The sequence below is a fragment of the Poromitra crassiceps genome, assembly GCF_964638095.1.
Source record: "Poromitra crassiceps genome assembly, chromosome: 7".
Classification (NCBI taxonomy): domain Eukaryota; kingdom Metazoa; phylum Chordata; class Actinopteri; order Beryciformes; family Melamphaidae; genus Poromitra; species Poromitra crassiceps.
The window spans coordinates 5,625,400-5,641,210 of record NC_139628.1 but is presented as its reverse complement, the minus strand read 5'-3'; the positions used below and the strand labels follow the sequence as shown (position 1 = coordinate 5,641,210).

Sequence of the window (15,811 nt, the reverse complement as noted above, 5' to 3'; positions counted from 1 at the left end):
GTAACCAAACAAAAACAAATCAAGTCATATCTGACTAGTTTTAAATTTATTTAATTTTCTCCCCACAAAAGTGAAATGTAGCAGGCACTCATGGAAGGACATTGAGACATTGACTGTTGAGTGGTTAATTTACATGGACAATCATGGCCTTTGAGAAGGAAAACACCTGGCTGGGTGGGGCTGACGAGTGTACATTCCGTACATACCGTGTGGCCCTTCACTTACTTGATGTAAGTCAGTATGGCCCCCTGGGAAATAATGTTGTAATCTGAAATAAAGTTTTCTCTAAACCCACATTCATTTATTTATTTTTTTTACAGTTGTTTCATCATCAAGAAAGGATCAGCAAATCAAGTTCAAAAGTCAAGCTTTATTCACAGCAAATAGCCACCTCACACTAAGGAGACAGGAGTCATACTGTACAAGTTTCCATAAAAATGACATTGGCTGTTACTGTAGATTGGCTGTTAGATATAATAAGAAAGCCAACATCTTAAGTGCCTTTTAATCATGAATTCTGGATCATGTCCTGCTAGAGAGAACAGGATATTTTCAGGTTTTGCCTCTCTAAACATGAGGGGTCTTTGTTAAGAAACAACTGGATATGAGCCGTTTTTTCGCAGTAGCATCTATCAAAAACAGCTTTAGCGAATTTGTAACCAAACAAAAACAAATCAAGTCATATCTGACTAGTTTTAAATTTATTTAATTTTCTCCCCACAAAAGTGAAATGTAGCAGGCACTCAAGGAAGGACATAGAGACATTGACTGTTGAGTGGTTAATTTACATGGACAATCATGGCCTTTGAGAAGGAAAACACCTGGCTGGGTGGGGCTGACGAGTGTACATTCCGTACATACCGTGTGGCCCTTCACTTACTTGATGTAAGTCAGTATGGCCCCCTGGGAAATAATGTTGTAATCTGAAATAAAGTTTTCTCTAAACCCACATTCATTTATTTATTTTTTTACAGTTGTTTCATCATCAAGAAAGGATCAGCAAATCAAGTTCAAAAGTCAAGCTTTATTCACAGTCATATCTGACTAGTTTTAAATTTATTTAATTTTCTCCCCACAAAAGTGAAATGTGTTGGAGGCGTAACCGAATGAGGGGGTCCCTGGCCTGACCTCTGGCCTAAAGAACATAACATTGTTTCACTCTAAGGTGGCGTTCACACCCAACGCACTTTTTCCAGTAAGAACGCTATGGCAAGTGGTCACACTGTAATCAGTCTTGTAGAAAACATCATATTGGAACATCGGTCAGCAGTTCAGAATGAGTGTACAGTATGTATGTGTAAAAGATCAAAAGAAGGCCCACTTGAAGTCCGAAAGCTTCTTGATGAGCGTACACACAATTGCAGTTGTTGATGCCGCTTTGAGACCATCTTGCCACTCTTCTTGCTTTGGACGACACTGCTTACAGGCAGGCTCTGAAAAACAATGTAGAAACACAAAAATAGTCTTCTTTCAGGTGACATAAATTTATGAATGTGACATACTGTATCCAAAGCGTCTTATGTTGACTATTTGTGAAGTCCCTCGGCGTGACTATACTGTATGTGAAAAGTAAATGCAGTCCATTTTACCATTCCATTTTACATGCTGGATATGGGTTTGTCCACTGAGTTATTAATTTGGAGACTGATCAACAGCGTTTCTATTGCCCTAGGGGATTTGATATTTTCGAGAGCTTCGTGGCTATATAGGAAGTGTCTTATTTGTAAAAACCTAAAATAGTCTGGTTATGTTTAGACAAGTAAAACAATTTGGTTAAGGTGACAGTCCACCAAAAAACAATGCTGATTTATTTGGCTGTAAACAGTTTTGCAGACATTCAGTTAGTTTGACAGTTATTGAGAGTTGATTCTGAGTTCATGTGGAATGTGTGTAATTAGTGCATGTTTACAGTTCTCAGATATGTGTCAGATTACAGTATGTGCAAAAGAAATCAGTAGTTTTTTGGGTGAGTTCTTCTTTAAGGTTAAGGTTAAGGGTTATGGTTTGGGTTAGCAATTAGGTTAGGCTTAAAACAATGAAAATGTTGTACAGTACATTTCACATGGCGTGTGAAAGGTAAAGACAACCCTGTCACTCTTAAGGCCTAAACATGGTCGTCCGTCAGAGCCTCGCCACGTGCTCCCCGTATGACGGCGGGTGGAGCGCCGTCCTACGGGGAGGGGGCGCCGTCGGCTGACGGGGGCTGCTCGAAAATGTGACTCAGCGTTGCCTTGGCTCATCGTCGTAAAGTCGCCTTTCAAAGCATGACGTTAGATTATAACGAGCTAGTTGTGTGGCTTAGCCTTCCCAAATTTTGAGGGTCGTTTTTTTGAATTTAATACATAGAATTGGGAACGTTACATTCAATTTCATTCAGACTGCTGTGCCAATGTTCTTGTGTCAGAGGAAGAAGAAGGTCCTACTGTACCTCTCTCCAGAATGCATGCTCCATCATGTTGGTACTGCAGGTTGAAGTTATAGTAGGAGGAGAAGACTACAGCCAGCCCAAGCACAAAGGCCGTTCAACCAGCACCTGTTTTTCGATGGACATCATCCAGCGTGGGTTTGTCTGTGTTATTGGACCTGGTGTGTGTGTGTGTGTGTGTCGGGGGGGGGGGGATAACAGAGTAGAAATATATCAGTCTTTTTCAAACTGGAAAAGACTGACACACATATTAGAATTTAATATATAGAATTGGGAACGTTACATGTACATTCAATTTCAAGATGCTGCCGAGTACGGGTGTCGAATCCCACAGTAAGAAAACTGCAATACTGTGATTGCAGAATGCAGATTAACGTAACTTGTGGCTTTATTGCAGGAACTCCCGACTAGACAGACAGTGACACTATACAGTATCAAGGTGAGGTACTCACACAGACTGGGACGTGGCTGTGGACGTGTCCTCCACGCCCGGGCGGGGTCCGACCAGCCGCCCACAGTACCGCAGCAGCGTTCAGGCGATCCGCTGACCCACAGCGCTCTGGCTCCGTCTCCGCTCCGCCGCCGTCCGCTCCCTCAGAGCTTTGAGACCATCTTGCCACTCTTTTTGCTTTGGACGACACTGCTTACAGGCAGGCTCTGAAAAACAATGTAGAAACACAAAAATATTCTTCTTTCAGGTGACATAAATTTATGAATGTGACATATCCAAAGCGTCTTATGTTGACTATTTGTGAAGTCCCTCGGCGTGACTATACTGTATGTGAAAAGTAACAAGAGTTCGTCTGTTCCATTGTTAAAAACGACGTGTACATGCAGGGGCGGCTGTGGCTCAGGCGGTAGAGCAGAAAAATAGACTCTGGGACAGCCCTACCATTTTCCCCAGCTTCCTGTACAACAAAAGCACTCTATCTCTAGTTCCACCTCCAATGTGTGTTGAGTGCTTTTCCGTTCACATACTATAACAAAGCCTCACAAATGCACATTTTGTTTCACAGTTATGACTGCACGGAAGTTCGCACTGAAACATTTTGGGAAATAAAAACAAAAAAGAGCTAAATTAATTGGGAGTTATTTTTCTTTTTACGGTAGACTTTTCTTTGTGGGAAGCGAGGGGGGGCGGGGGGCGAGGCCTGAGCGCAGCGCGGCACGTCCATGGAGATTTTTCTATCAGCGCGTCGGGTTTTGCTGCCTGTGCCTGTAAGATCTGCGTGGTAGGCTATCAGTGGATATCTGCTGTGATTGAGTCCTCACCGTCCTCATCATCGTAAAGTCGCCTTCAAAGCATGATGTTCGATTATAACGAACTAGTTGTGTGGCTTAGCCTTCCCAAATGTTGAGGGTAGTTTTTTAGAATTTAATATATAGAATTGGGAACGTCACATTCAATTTCAAATTGCTGACATGCACTAATTTTAGCTGCCTATAACATTTGCAAAGCTGAGCTTTTCAATAGCTTTGTAAATAGCCTACTGTTCTAGAGAAAGCCTCACGTCTTTTTCTGCCTCCCCTTTCCTTCAGTTTTATCCCAATTTAGAAATGCTTCTTTCTCTACACTTTTGTCTGTCTCTCACAGATCTTTGTTGTCACTCGACACTATTATTTGGTGTTGCTTAGCTGGAAACGATCATATTTTCACGCACGCACACTGTGACGAGAGAGGGACCATGAGTGTAGCCTATAGGCTACTACTGTATGCCCTGTCTGACAGCTTGCCCGCCGGGCGGAGTTGCCTCCTCCCGCTGGGTGAGACAGCTGTCTCGGTATGAACGGGCGTGCAGTGGGGGATGAGAGGAGCGCGAGCCGTGTGAAAACAGACGCGGGCACCAGCATTCAGGCGATCCGCTGACCCACAGCGCTCTGGCTCCGTCTCCGCTCCGCCGCCGTCCGCTCCCTCAGAGGCGGCCTTTAAAAAGAGAAAGGCTGGTGAGTACGGGTGTCGAATCCCACAGTAAGAAAACTGCAATACTGTGATTGCAGAATGCAGATTAACGTAACAAGGCTCCAGCCTTTCCCAGTAACGGCAATGAGGCCAGTAGATATAGTGTGTGTCGGTTCACTGCTCCTCCTCTGCTGTCGGCGGGGACGTGGCTTTCGGCGGCTTGCTCTGGCTTCTCTCCGTCTCTGAGACATCAGAGTGAAATCCTGCTCAATCTGCAGACAAGATATACCTGTTAACATGGGGGCCAAAATTAAAAACAGTTCTGCAGCGCACACGCACTGCTCACGCAGACACTGTTTCAGCTGTTAGAATAAGAGCTTATATCCGGCTTCTCCAGCTGGGGGGAATGCATTCAAAATATTATGTTTGAATCAATCTGGGAACCGAGAGTCTATTTGTATTTGAAAAATAGACTCTGGGACAGCCCTACCATTTTTCCCAGCTTCCTGTACAGCGTGCCTTCCTGCCACTTCTGGCGCTCTTGGAACTTCTCTCGTACAGCCTGCATCCTTGATGGCAAATAAATTAATAAATGATCATTTCAATTGCATTATCACAAATATACACAGCAATTTAGTCATTTTAACAGTTACTAGTTCACATACAGTACTGTACCTACTAGGGGTACTTGAGCAGCTTGCAGGGGGTACTTGGAATGATTGGGGAATACATTTTACCTCCAAAATGATAAATAAATAAATATATATTCCAAGTCATTTCATAAGCCCATTGTTAAAATGTGATGTGTGTGCCGCAACTAGTTCTGCTGGCAAGTGTCAACTGCTACACTGTTCTGCTACTGATAATGGCAAAAAACAACAACTAAAAAGCCCAAACACCGGCAGTTCAGTGAAACATATATTTTGTATAGATTTACTTGTATGTAATCATCAACACGCATGAGTGAGGGGTACTATTGTCATGGAAAAACAGCTCAAGGGGTACATAAGACAAAAAAGGTTGGGAACCACAGTGCTGTGTACACCATGCAATACACGCTTCTGCAGTGGGTTGCACCAGCTGTGCAAAGTTGAAACGTAAGCTAGTTTGAACGTAGCAGTTAGTGTGGACTTTACACCCTAACTTAAGACACAGCTGCAGTGGGCATTAACGTTAGTAAAACGTTAGTCAACCCAGTGCAGTTCTCCGTTCAGGCGTTGGACCGACCAGTGTGTCAAATTAACGTTTATGTCCATCTGCCGCTAGTAAAACTGTCACCCTACAGTCCTCTGTAATAGACTCAGTCAACCACACGTGACAAAACTGCAACAAAAGTCGCCTACCCACGCTCTGTTCAGAGCAAAACACACGTGTCTCAAAGTCCGCTAGCAATTTAATACTCGTGTTGCACCGACCCACCTGGCGTTAATAACTTACTGTCGATAAACCACTACAAAGAGGTTTAATTAGTCAGTCCGATGCTAACGTAGCGTTAGCATGCTAACGTAGTGTTAGCATGTTATCAGCCCAGCCTGTTCAACAGATGGCTAGCATTACATGTAGGTAACTACTACTACCTGTAATGTTGCAAATCAGTTTAACCTGACACATGTTAATCAATAGTAATAAACTTACCTGGCATTTGATCCATCAAGTGAAGAAAAGGGCTTCCCAACTGCTTAATTATGTCCGTCATATTAACGCTACTGTAGGCTATAGGGGGAGAAAAATGGCGACCGAATCGGAAATAAAGTGGGCGTTAGTAGGCGTGACCATGCTGTTTACTCCAATATAATTTTGTCTGGAACTTTGCGCTCACTCTATTGCCTGCAGGTAATAATTATGCTCCAAAAGGATTAAATATTACTATTTGAGAGGAAAATAATATTTACTCTGGGAAAAATACCCTCCAGTTTTTCCTGTGTACTAGGCTACTGACGGTGGACTGCTCTGAGAGGCAGGCGAATCACAGGGCGAAGTCAGTCTTTCAGAAAGCTAATCAGACGGTGTGTTTTTGCGCCTCCTGGTGGGTGAAAACAGAAGTGGACTTACAGGTGAAAAAAAAATATTCCCACCGCAGCACTGCCGCACCTTGCGCGCAGGACAGTCGCGGGGGAGTGGTCTCAGTTTGGCTGGCTGCATCTGTACGTATTGAGTTTGCAAAAGATTGCATCTTGTCAGTCATCACTTTGAGCCAGGTGTGCTCTTCATCAAGCATCTCTGTAGGAAGCTGTGCTCTGGCAAAGTGATTTGTTTAAATGGAACGGCACATAATAGACCTAGTTCACACATTCGCACCGCAAAGTCTGCATTTTGATGAGAAAAACGCCATGGGCCTTTTTCACAATGGCCATTTGTGTCTAGAAGACAGAGTAGGCTATACACAGGTGCAACCAACTAACTAATTAAGGCTCCAGCACTGGAACACCTAAATGGACTGGAAGTTGGAAGCCCTAATTAACATCTTGGTGCACCTGTGTTACCTCCTGCCTTTTAGACACAAAATCACTGCAGTGAAAAAGGCCTATTGCCATTTGTGTGGAATGTAACGGAAAAGTAATATAACGAGTATCTAACGAATTACTTTTGGCATGGAGTAATAAGTAAAGTAATATTATTACTTTTGAAAATAGTAACGAGTAATATGTAATATATTACTTTTTTAGTAATGAGTGCCCAACACTGTTTATATTATCAAGCAGTAAGTTAGCTCACAAGCCAGACAGTCGTTGCATTGTATTACGCAGAGTTTAGAGAGGGCAGCGTGGTACACCTCACGGAGGCTCAGAAGCAAACACTGGGATAATTTAACCTCATCGGCTGCACTCGCACCGGCTACAGACAGCATGGATATTCAAGTAAGTCAATTAAGTTCAAGTTATCCGGGTCTTCTACTAAATTCGGCGTCCACCAAGCAGTGCTACTTTTTCGTATTATATTGTTTTATGCTGAATAGCCCGCCATTTGGCGATCTTAAACTCGCACATTTTTTAACTGAATTTGGCAGCACGGAACCAAACATGCAACGAAACATGCAATTTGCATGTTTCGTTATGTGTTTAGTTCCATGTTTTGTTCCGCGCTGCCAAATTCAATTGAATGAAACGAAACTTGTAGCCTATGTTGGACGTAGTGAAGTGTTTTTGATTGATTTGTTCATCCATCAAACCTTTTACTGACAGACTAACTGTAGCCTAAATATCTTACTTTATTTTGAGGTGCATTACATTGCTCAGCCAGAAATTATTCCCACTTCGACTCTCTTTCTCCTGGGTGCGCCTAACGTTAAAATGCACCAGATGACAATCCATCTTATTTGTCCTCAATCTGCATTGAAAATGTGTGAAAATTCACCTTCTTGCAACAGTTGTAGCCTAAGCTAGTGGTTTTCAAAGTGGGGTCCCAAAGGGGGGATTAATCTATGTTCACTATAATTCCATCCATAAGTAACACAATCACAGAATGTATGACTATTTTGGTCATGGGTTTCATATAATGTCTGTGATAAAACATCTAAAAGCAAAACTCTTATTAGATGGGGGACCCTGGAACAAAATCTTATCTATATGAGGGTGCGTGGTGTAATTTGTGTGATTGAATTAAACTGAAATTAAGTTTGATGTTGCCTGCTGTAACAGTGTGGATCTATAAAGCGGTCTGTAGCCTAATAATTTCTATTGATCTTGTTTCCTTGAAGGAGACTGGTGCTGCTATTGAGATTACATTAGGGTATAGGAGTGACATATTTGGGACCCGTTTCTGGCCTACCTTGTGTGAGGTTAGGGGCGGTGGGTGACTTGCTCAGCTGGTTTGTCTTGGCCCCTTGTATAACCCATATGCATGTAAGCACCCTTATATGGGTGGTAGCACCATATTATAATTGTCAATCAATAGTATGCTTTGCTTTGTTTTCCAGGTGTGTCTGAGCTTTTGTTTTGTTTGTATGTTGTTAAAATCTGTCTTCAAACTGCAAAAGAGAAGAAAAAAAAAGGCCACATTTTTTTTTCTAGACGTCTTATAACGTGGCTATATTCATAATGTTTTATATCGCGGATGCGTTATTTCGAATCCCACATAGGTTACGCCAAACCCCACATAGGTTACGCCTCGAATCCCACATAAGTTACGCTAAAACGCACATAGGTTACGCCTCGAATCCCACATAGGTTACGCTAAAACCACCACCGCAAAGCGTGGACCTGTAGTTGGCCAGCCGGCAGGAGAGTATCGCGGGACTTGACGAGACTTGCTGACCGAGATCACGAATGAGGTAATTTGATCCCTGGGAGACTCCAGGGAACAGCCTGGGGGGAAATACCAGTCTGGTGGTTGTTGCGGGATGAGATTATGACGATATGTGGCGAAAACGGGAATAAAACTGGCTATTTAGATGCAGGAAAGACTTGGCCCCCTCGGAGCTCCATTTTATGACTCGCTTGGACGCTATTGATCTCAAAACAACGCTAGGACGGCCAGAAAAGCTGCGGAGATGACTGGGTGAGTCGTCAGATCATAATTAGTGTGAGGAGAGGGGTCCAGGTTAAAAAAAAACGAAATTCTCCTTTAAGCATAAGTATCAGTAAGTGGCCCGGGATTCTCAAAGCCTGTGTTGAGGGTCACATGAACAAAAATGCACTCTTGAAGCTAAATAAATCCAAAACCAACAAGTTCATTATTTAAATTTTTTACTTCAATGTAGAACAGTCATTTCTTACACATGAGATTACTTTTAGCCTTTTAGTCATAAAGATTATTCAAAGATATTCCAGACTGAAATGTTATAACTGAAGTAGATTATTGGCCCGGATGACATGAACATTTGGACAATTATTCTTCGGGTATCTTGTATGTTGCGTTCAGGTGCACTGTAAAAAAACTTTTTGGGCCCCTGTCAGTCAAGGGCCCTTGGAATCGTCCACACTTTCCTCCGTGATACTATGGCCCTGATTGCTCCACACTGCCGACAGTAACGCTGCTAGTTTCCACTCGTCTCGGCCGTATCTGCCTTTCACTTTATTTGTGTTTATCTGAGTATCTAGTATTTCCTGATAGAAGTCCTGGTTAAAAGCTGTAGCGTTAGCTGTAAGCAGTGTCCAGTCGTTTAAAGTCAGTGGGCTCTATCTTCCCAAAAGCGCTAATGTTGCCTTTGCGCTCGTTTAACGCTGTGCGCAATGCAAATTGGGGGCGGACACAAGCGCATGCCTGTGATAATTATACTGGGCATTGGCTGCCCCATGCCAAAGCAGGCGTTTCAGCGCTAAAATGTGGGATAGATGGCCTTACCCTATCATCAGCAGCGTGCAATTACTTTGCGCTAAGAGCTTTGAAAAGGACCTCCTACGCGCAAATACCTCTCTGCGCTGGGCGCTCTGCACGGAGATTACGGCTGTGCTCCCAGCGCAGGGAGGTATTTGCAGAGTGGAAAGTGGAATTCTGTCAAAATGTCATTAAGCACATCTTGCCATGCCAAGACATCAAATTATGCTGCTAAAATTGGGTATTAGCAGATAATTCAGTGAGGCAATCAACTATAACTCACTGAGAAACTTTTATCACATCGCAAAGAGGGAAATTAATTGAGAACACTTGTGGGACAATGGACATAGGCTATTTATCTTCATAACCCAAAGGGTCATTGGCACGATCTGTCAATAAGCTCCCTCTGTCCTCGCACGAGTGAGTAGTACACTCTATTACGCATGGAGAGAATTACAGCATATTGCATGCCTCGGCGAGGCAACCTCGCGCAAACAACCATTGCGAGATGGGAATCTGATTGGTTTTGATTGACGTAATGCCCAGCCTTGCCTGGCCACGCCTGTGAATAATTCTGGTAGTTAAGACCGCCCAAATCCCGTTTGCGCAGGCATTTTGGGGCGCAGATGATTTTTGGCAGAATTGGCACAGCTCTAATTTGCGCTTGCGACAGGTGCCGTGGATAGCGGGGGTAGGGGATGGCGCCTGTCGGAAGATAGAGGCCAGTGAGTTTTCTTGTTGCCTTGCCAACCTAACCCCGCGTCACCAGGCTCTCTCCAACCTGGCTGTCTGGGACAACACATGGTGGCTATGGACGTGAGGAAGGTGCTCTATTTGACATATTGAACTGAGCTATTTTTTTCCTGTAATGTCAGGGATGTGGATTCCACAGGTCGTTTGATCGTCACACAGCCTCTTGAATTTTAGAATTTTTCCACATTTAACACATTCACTGCCAGCTGTTTTTTTTTTTACTGTAGGTAGGTTCTGCCAGAGGGTTTTTTTGAGGATTCTGGCTCATCTTTCAAGACCTGAGGATTCTTTTCTGCTAAGATTTTGTGAACACAAAATATCTAAAAAGAACTAATAGAATGTGTGCTTTCTCTGTCTAAAAGAGTTAGTTTGTAGAGTTAGTAGTTATGTAGGCATTAGCACTTGAATACAGCATGGTTTCAGCGTCTGAAAATTTATTCTGAGATAAATGGCTTTTTGTGAAATTCGATAGAACAGTCACTTTAACCATTCATTTTTGGCATCAGTAAGACGTCAGACATCTAAACAATAGTTTTGAACAGTAATTTCCTCCATAACAGCAGGAAACACCCCTCTCCTTCAAACTCCTCCCTCCGTGTGTGTTCTTCTTGGCTGCAGCGGGCGTGTCACAAGCTCGTTTCTGTTGCTCCTGTAACCTCGCGTCACCAGGCTCACTGCTTTGCTGCTGCTGCCTGTCTGCTGGCGGCCGCTGTGCAAGTCTGGATATGGGCTCGCTCGTTTCTTGGAGTTTCGGTTGAGACTTTGATGAAGCTTTTGCGATTCTGGTCATATTTATGCTGCGTGTTTCAAAGTGTGTTCCACCCGTAATCTATTATGCAAATTTGCAATCCCGCACCGCCAGCAATCAGCGCGAAAACGAAAGCGTTTTCGCCAATCCATTTTCATGAGAATGGCTTCCTCACACTGCTTTTTGCTTGCCTTCCTCTAGTCAGGAGAGCACTGTCGCCACTTAGTGGGTCGGTGGAATGGGTTGTACACGTTCGCTGGCTTCAATATTCATATAAGAGATGTAAAAGGGTTAGATGCACATCCCACGGTCAAAAAAAAAAAAATCATTTTTTTGATGTATTAACACATTGAATGCCAGCCATGTTTTCATTCCTGTAGGTAAGTTGTGCCAGGGGTGTTTTTGACGATTCTGGCTCATTTTAGAACAGCCGAGGATTCTTTTCTGTTAAGAATTCATGAACATCAATCATCTAAAAATAACTAATAGAATGTGTGCTTTCTCTGTCTAAAAGAGTTAGTTTGCAGAGTTAGTAGTTATGTAGATATTAGCCGTTGAGTACAGCATGGTTTCAGCGTCTGGAAATTTATTCAGAGATAAATGGCTTTTTGTGAAACAGTCACTTTAACCATTCATTTTTGGCATCAGTAAGACCGTCAGACATTCTAAACAATAGTTTTGAACAGTAATTTCCTCCATAACAACAGGAAACACCCCTCTCATTCAAACTCCTCCCTCCGTGTGTCTTCTCCTCCTTCCTCCTGGCTTCAGCGGGCGTGTCAGAAGCGCGTTGTGCTGCCTGCCTGTCTGTCTGCGTGCCTGCCTGCCTGCTTGCCTGTCGGGCAAGACGAGTCTGAAATGGATTACTAATCGCCATTTCCTTGAATGGCTTGCTTCCGCGGTGTGTGTGTGTGTGTGTGTGTGTGTGTGTGTGTGTGTGTGTGTGTGTGTGTGTGTGTGTGTGTGTGTGTTCGCGCGTTGCTGCGCGGCTCTGGGGGGAAGGGATCTCTGTCCGTTCTGTGTGTGTGTGTCCGGGAGGCGGCTGCTTTTGTGGCTTTTGGGTCCCGTGGCTGTGACTTCTCTCGGTCTCTGTCGCCACTTAGTGGTCGGTAAAATAGATTACACACATGCTCTTGCTCCAAATAGTTATCTCGAAGATGTAAAAGCGGTTGATTGATGTCCCACTGTCAAAAAAAAAAAATCTTTATGTAAGACGAGTTAGTCCGTCCTTGGCACTTAAGCGCTGGATTATGTAAGACGAATTAGTCCGTCTCTGGCACTTAATGTGTTAATACGTCATTGGCAGTCAACCGTTGGATTTTTTTTGACGGATTAATACGTCATTGGCAGTGAACATGTTAACAGGAGGTGGAGTTGTATGAACTTGTAAAGGTTATGGGGAACGATGCTGAATAATCTTTTTGGTGAAAAGACAAAAAAAAAACGTGTGGCTTTGCTGGTCTGCAGACTGCACAGCACCATCAAGTGTTGACATGGTGAGAGTCAGATGCACCAAAGCTGCTTACTTTGAGGTCACATTGTAAACCCATGGGGGGAAGGGGCGGGGGGGGGGGGGGGGGGGGAGCATGAGCGTCTGTGGCAAAACAAAATGTCACTGATGCAAAAAGACAGATAAAACGTTAGAGTGCTGCTCTGCCTGACGTTTTCTATTTCATATTTTTTCTTCACCCTGCTCTTGTCAAGTAGTGTTAGGGCTACTTGCTGCAATAAAGTGTGGACAGATGTTTCCTGATTCAAACCAGTCTGCCCACTCCCCCGTCTCTCTCTCTCTCTCTCTCTCTCTCTCTCTCTCTCTCTCTCTCTCTCTCTCTCTCTCTGGGGGAAAACTTTGGTTTCTCTCATGCATGCAGCACTGCCAGATAGGGCTGTTATGAGATGCTTTTGACAATTGACGAAGTTAATAGGTAATTCTTTATCACACAAGTTCAACTATGCTTTATTAACAATATTATATTGTATTATACCATATTACATTTTAATGTAATATAATGTATAAAAGCTATTTAATGTATTATGTGCTTATTTAAGCAGGTTTCACTTCCTGTTCTCGACTAGGCCTAAAACCTGGGGAAGCTAGTTACAACCAACAACATGATGAGGCAATACATTAAAATACAACAAATGATCAAACAAAGTACAAAGTAAAACAATGTAATCACAAGATAGTAAAATCTCTTTGAATAAAATAGAAGGAATGGACTTCCTGTCACATGCTTCGCATCAGTAAGAGTTTTGATATTGCAGCTGTCTGTGACATCAGACATAATTAGATCCCCTCTGGTCTGCTGTTTAGTTGACTGTAGATTATGTGGTTAATGTCTCCATCTAGTGGACATAGTAGAACTACTTCACCTGATCTGTGGTGACTGCGTCTGCCCTGCGGGTTCTGGCCTGTGCCGTTACACTATAGACGAGACTTGTTTACCCTGAAGTTATGAGGCCACACCCTCACATCAAATGAACACAGATACAGGACTGACAAAGGAGAGTATTAAGCAGAGTCTGTCTCTCTCTCTCTTTCTCTACAGATGAAAGCAGACATTCTCTGTCTCTGTGACTTGATGCTGTGGATTCACCAGGAGAACATCTTCCAAGGTAATGCTGACTACATTTTGTCTTTGTTTACTGATTGTTTTGTTGTCTGGCAACATGTGAACAAACTTCTGTCTTTTTATATGTGTACTGTTAGGAGGTCTCTCTTGAAAAAGGATCTTCCTGCTTAAAGGAAAACAATATTGTTAGATGAACACACTATCATGTTGTATGTTATGGCTGTATGTTGACTTTTGCAAGATGAACTGCTGTAGTATTTCAAATCATGAACCTGCTATTTGCAGATGGCGTTCATCTATATATAATAAGAGATGTGTCTGTGTGTGTGTGTGAGCAGAATTTTGGCCAGCAACAGCTATGCCAGGGGGTGCAAAGAGCCCCTGTGCGGTAGAGAGCCGCAAACCCGAAGGTACCCTCGCGGGGCCCTCGGGCCTGCCAATACGGGCCGAGGCCAGGCCTGTTTTTTCTTTTCTTTTTTATTAATAGGTCCGGGCCGGGCTGCGGTCGGGCCTGTTTCAATAATTAAATTAAATAACGTTGTATTACTCGCTTGATTTTACACAGCACAGCACAGTCAGACAAAGAGGAGTGCACAGACACTCCCCCAGCCACAGTCACACACAGACCCTCACGTGACGTCACGTTAGTCTGCCAGTCATACTCATGTCATGACATGTAGCTTTCCGCTCAGTCAGCGACAGACAGCGTGCTGTGTTAGTATGTAAAAAAAAAAAAAAACAAGCCGTGTGTGCCGTGTCCGTCGATGTACAGCTCCCAAACAGAGAGAGAGAGAGAGAGTCAAATAGAGAGAGAGGCTGCAGGAGCACCACGGCCGCGCAGAAGCAGCTGAGGGACAGAGAGGGAGAGATGTGTCATTATATCGTAATATTGGCTTCGGGCTCAGGCCAATTAATTTCATAACTCATCCGGGCCGGATCGGGCACGGGTCTGCATGTCACGGGCCGGGGAGGGATCGGGCAGAGATTTCAGGCCCGCGCAGCTCTCTACCGTGCGGGTGACCTGACAGAGCCGGATTTAATTAGGTGATTGCGCTAATTACCTAATGATGTGATGTCATCAATGATGACACCATCAGTGATAACATCATCAGTGATGAAGTCATCCGTGATGATGTCATCCGATCTGTGATGTCATAGAACAGGCGAGAGAGCAGGCGAGGCCGCATAGCGGCGGAGCTGCGTATGTGACGTGCAGTGGGTGAGCTGCAGAGCGGGTGAGGAATTGTCACTAGTATAATAAAGTTGAAGTTGTGTGTCTGTGTTTCACACTGCATGAAAAAGCTGCTTTCCGGGCAAGTAAATGACCGCATAGTGCTCAATATGTGAACACTATGTGGTACTTTCCCCCCACTTTTCTTGTCCCGCAAAAACCAGTAAACATACCAGCTTTTCACACCCATGGGCCATTCATATGAATGTTCCCGTGGCAGCGGGCACTTAACACCTCTGAGGGGGGCATTCAGAGGTGCATTCCAATGTGATGACTCCAGTTTGGAGACAGCCAGGCTCATAGCCATTGGCTCAGGGCTGATCTATAGAACCAATCGGTTGATTGTATTTGTAGCTGTTTGTAGTTTTCATCCAATTAATACCTTCCCATGGCCAGGGGCGACATCCATTGGGACAGCCCCTGGCCATGGGAAGGCATTCATTGGATGAAAACTACAAACAGCTACAAATACAATCAACCGATTGGTCCTATAGATCAGCCATGAGCCAGTGGCTATATAGGACAGTGAACCCCCCCCCCCCCCCCCCATTATTAATTAAATTAATTTCATAATAATAAATTGTGTGTACATAAGCCTACATAAAAAAACTGCACTTACTGGAAATACTTTCATGTTATTGTTGTTACCCTATATGGCAGAGGTGCTCAAATTATTTCTTATGAAGGACCAAAATGAATCTGGATGGATGGCTGTGTTCATGTTATGTGAAATTACATTAAATTAATTTATTTCATAGACCATTTACATTCTAAATCTAAAATATGTCTTCTATTTTCATGTATTCAAGTATTATTGGTATTTTCCACACTGCAATATTGAGATCAATGTATTGGGAGAGAGGAAAAATATATAATTCGAGAAATATGTTGAAAAGCTTAAGCTTTAATATAAACCACACTGCAC

At 43.5% G+C, this 15,811-nt stretch overlaps 1 protein-coding gene across 5 annotated transcripts in view; it reads left to right on the top strand.

Moving 5' to 3' along the window:
- Nucleotides 1-15,811, top strand: part of LOC310780015 (protein NLRC3-like) — a 116,362-nt gene that overhangs the window by 24,777 nt on the left and 75,774 nt on the right. For all 5 annotated transcript variants that reach the window (XM_083640545.1, XM_083640546.1, XM_083640549.1 and 2 more), the window contains one exon: nucleotides 13,632-13,698. The gene's annotated coding sequence lies outside the window, so the exon portion shown is untranslated. The remainder of the gene's footprint in view (nucleotides 1-13,631; nucleotides 13,699-15,811) is intronic.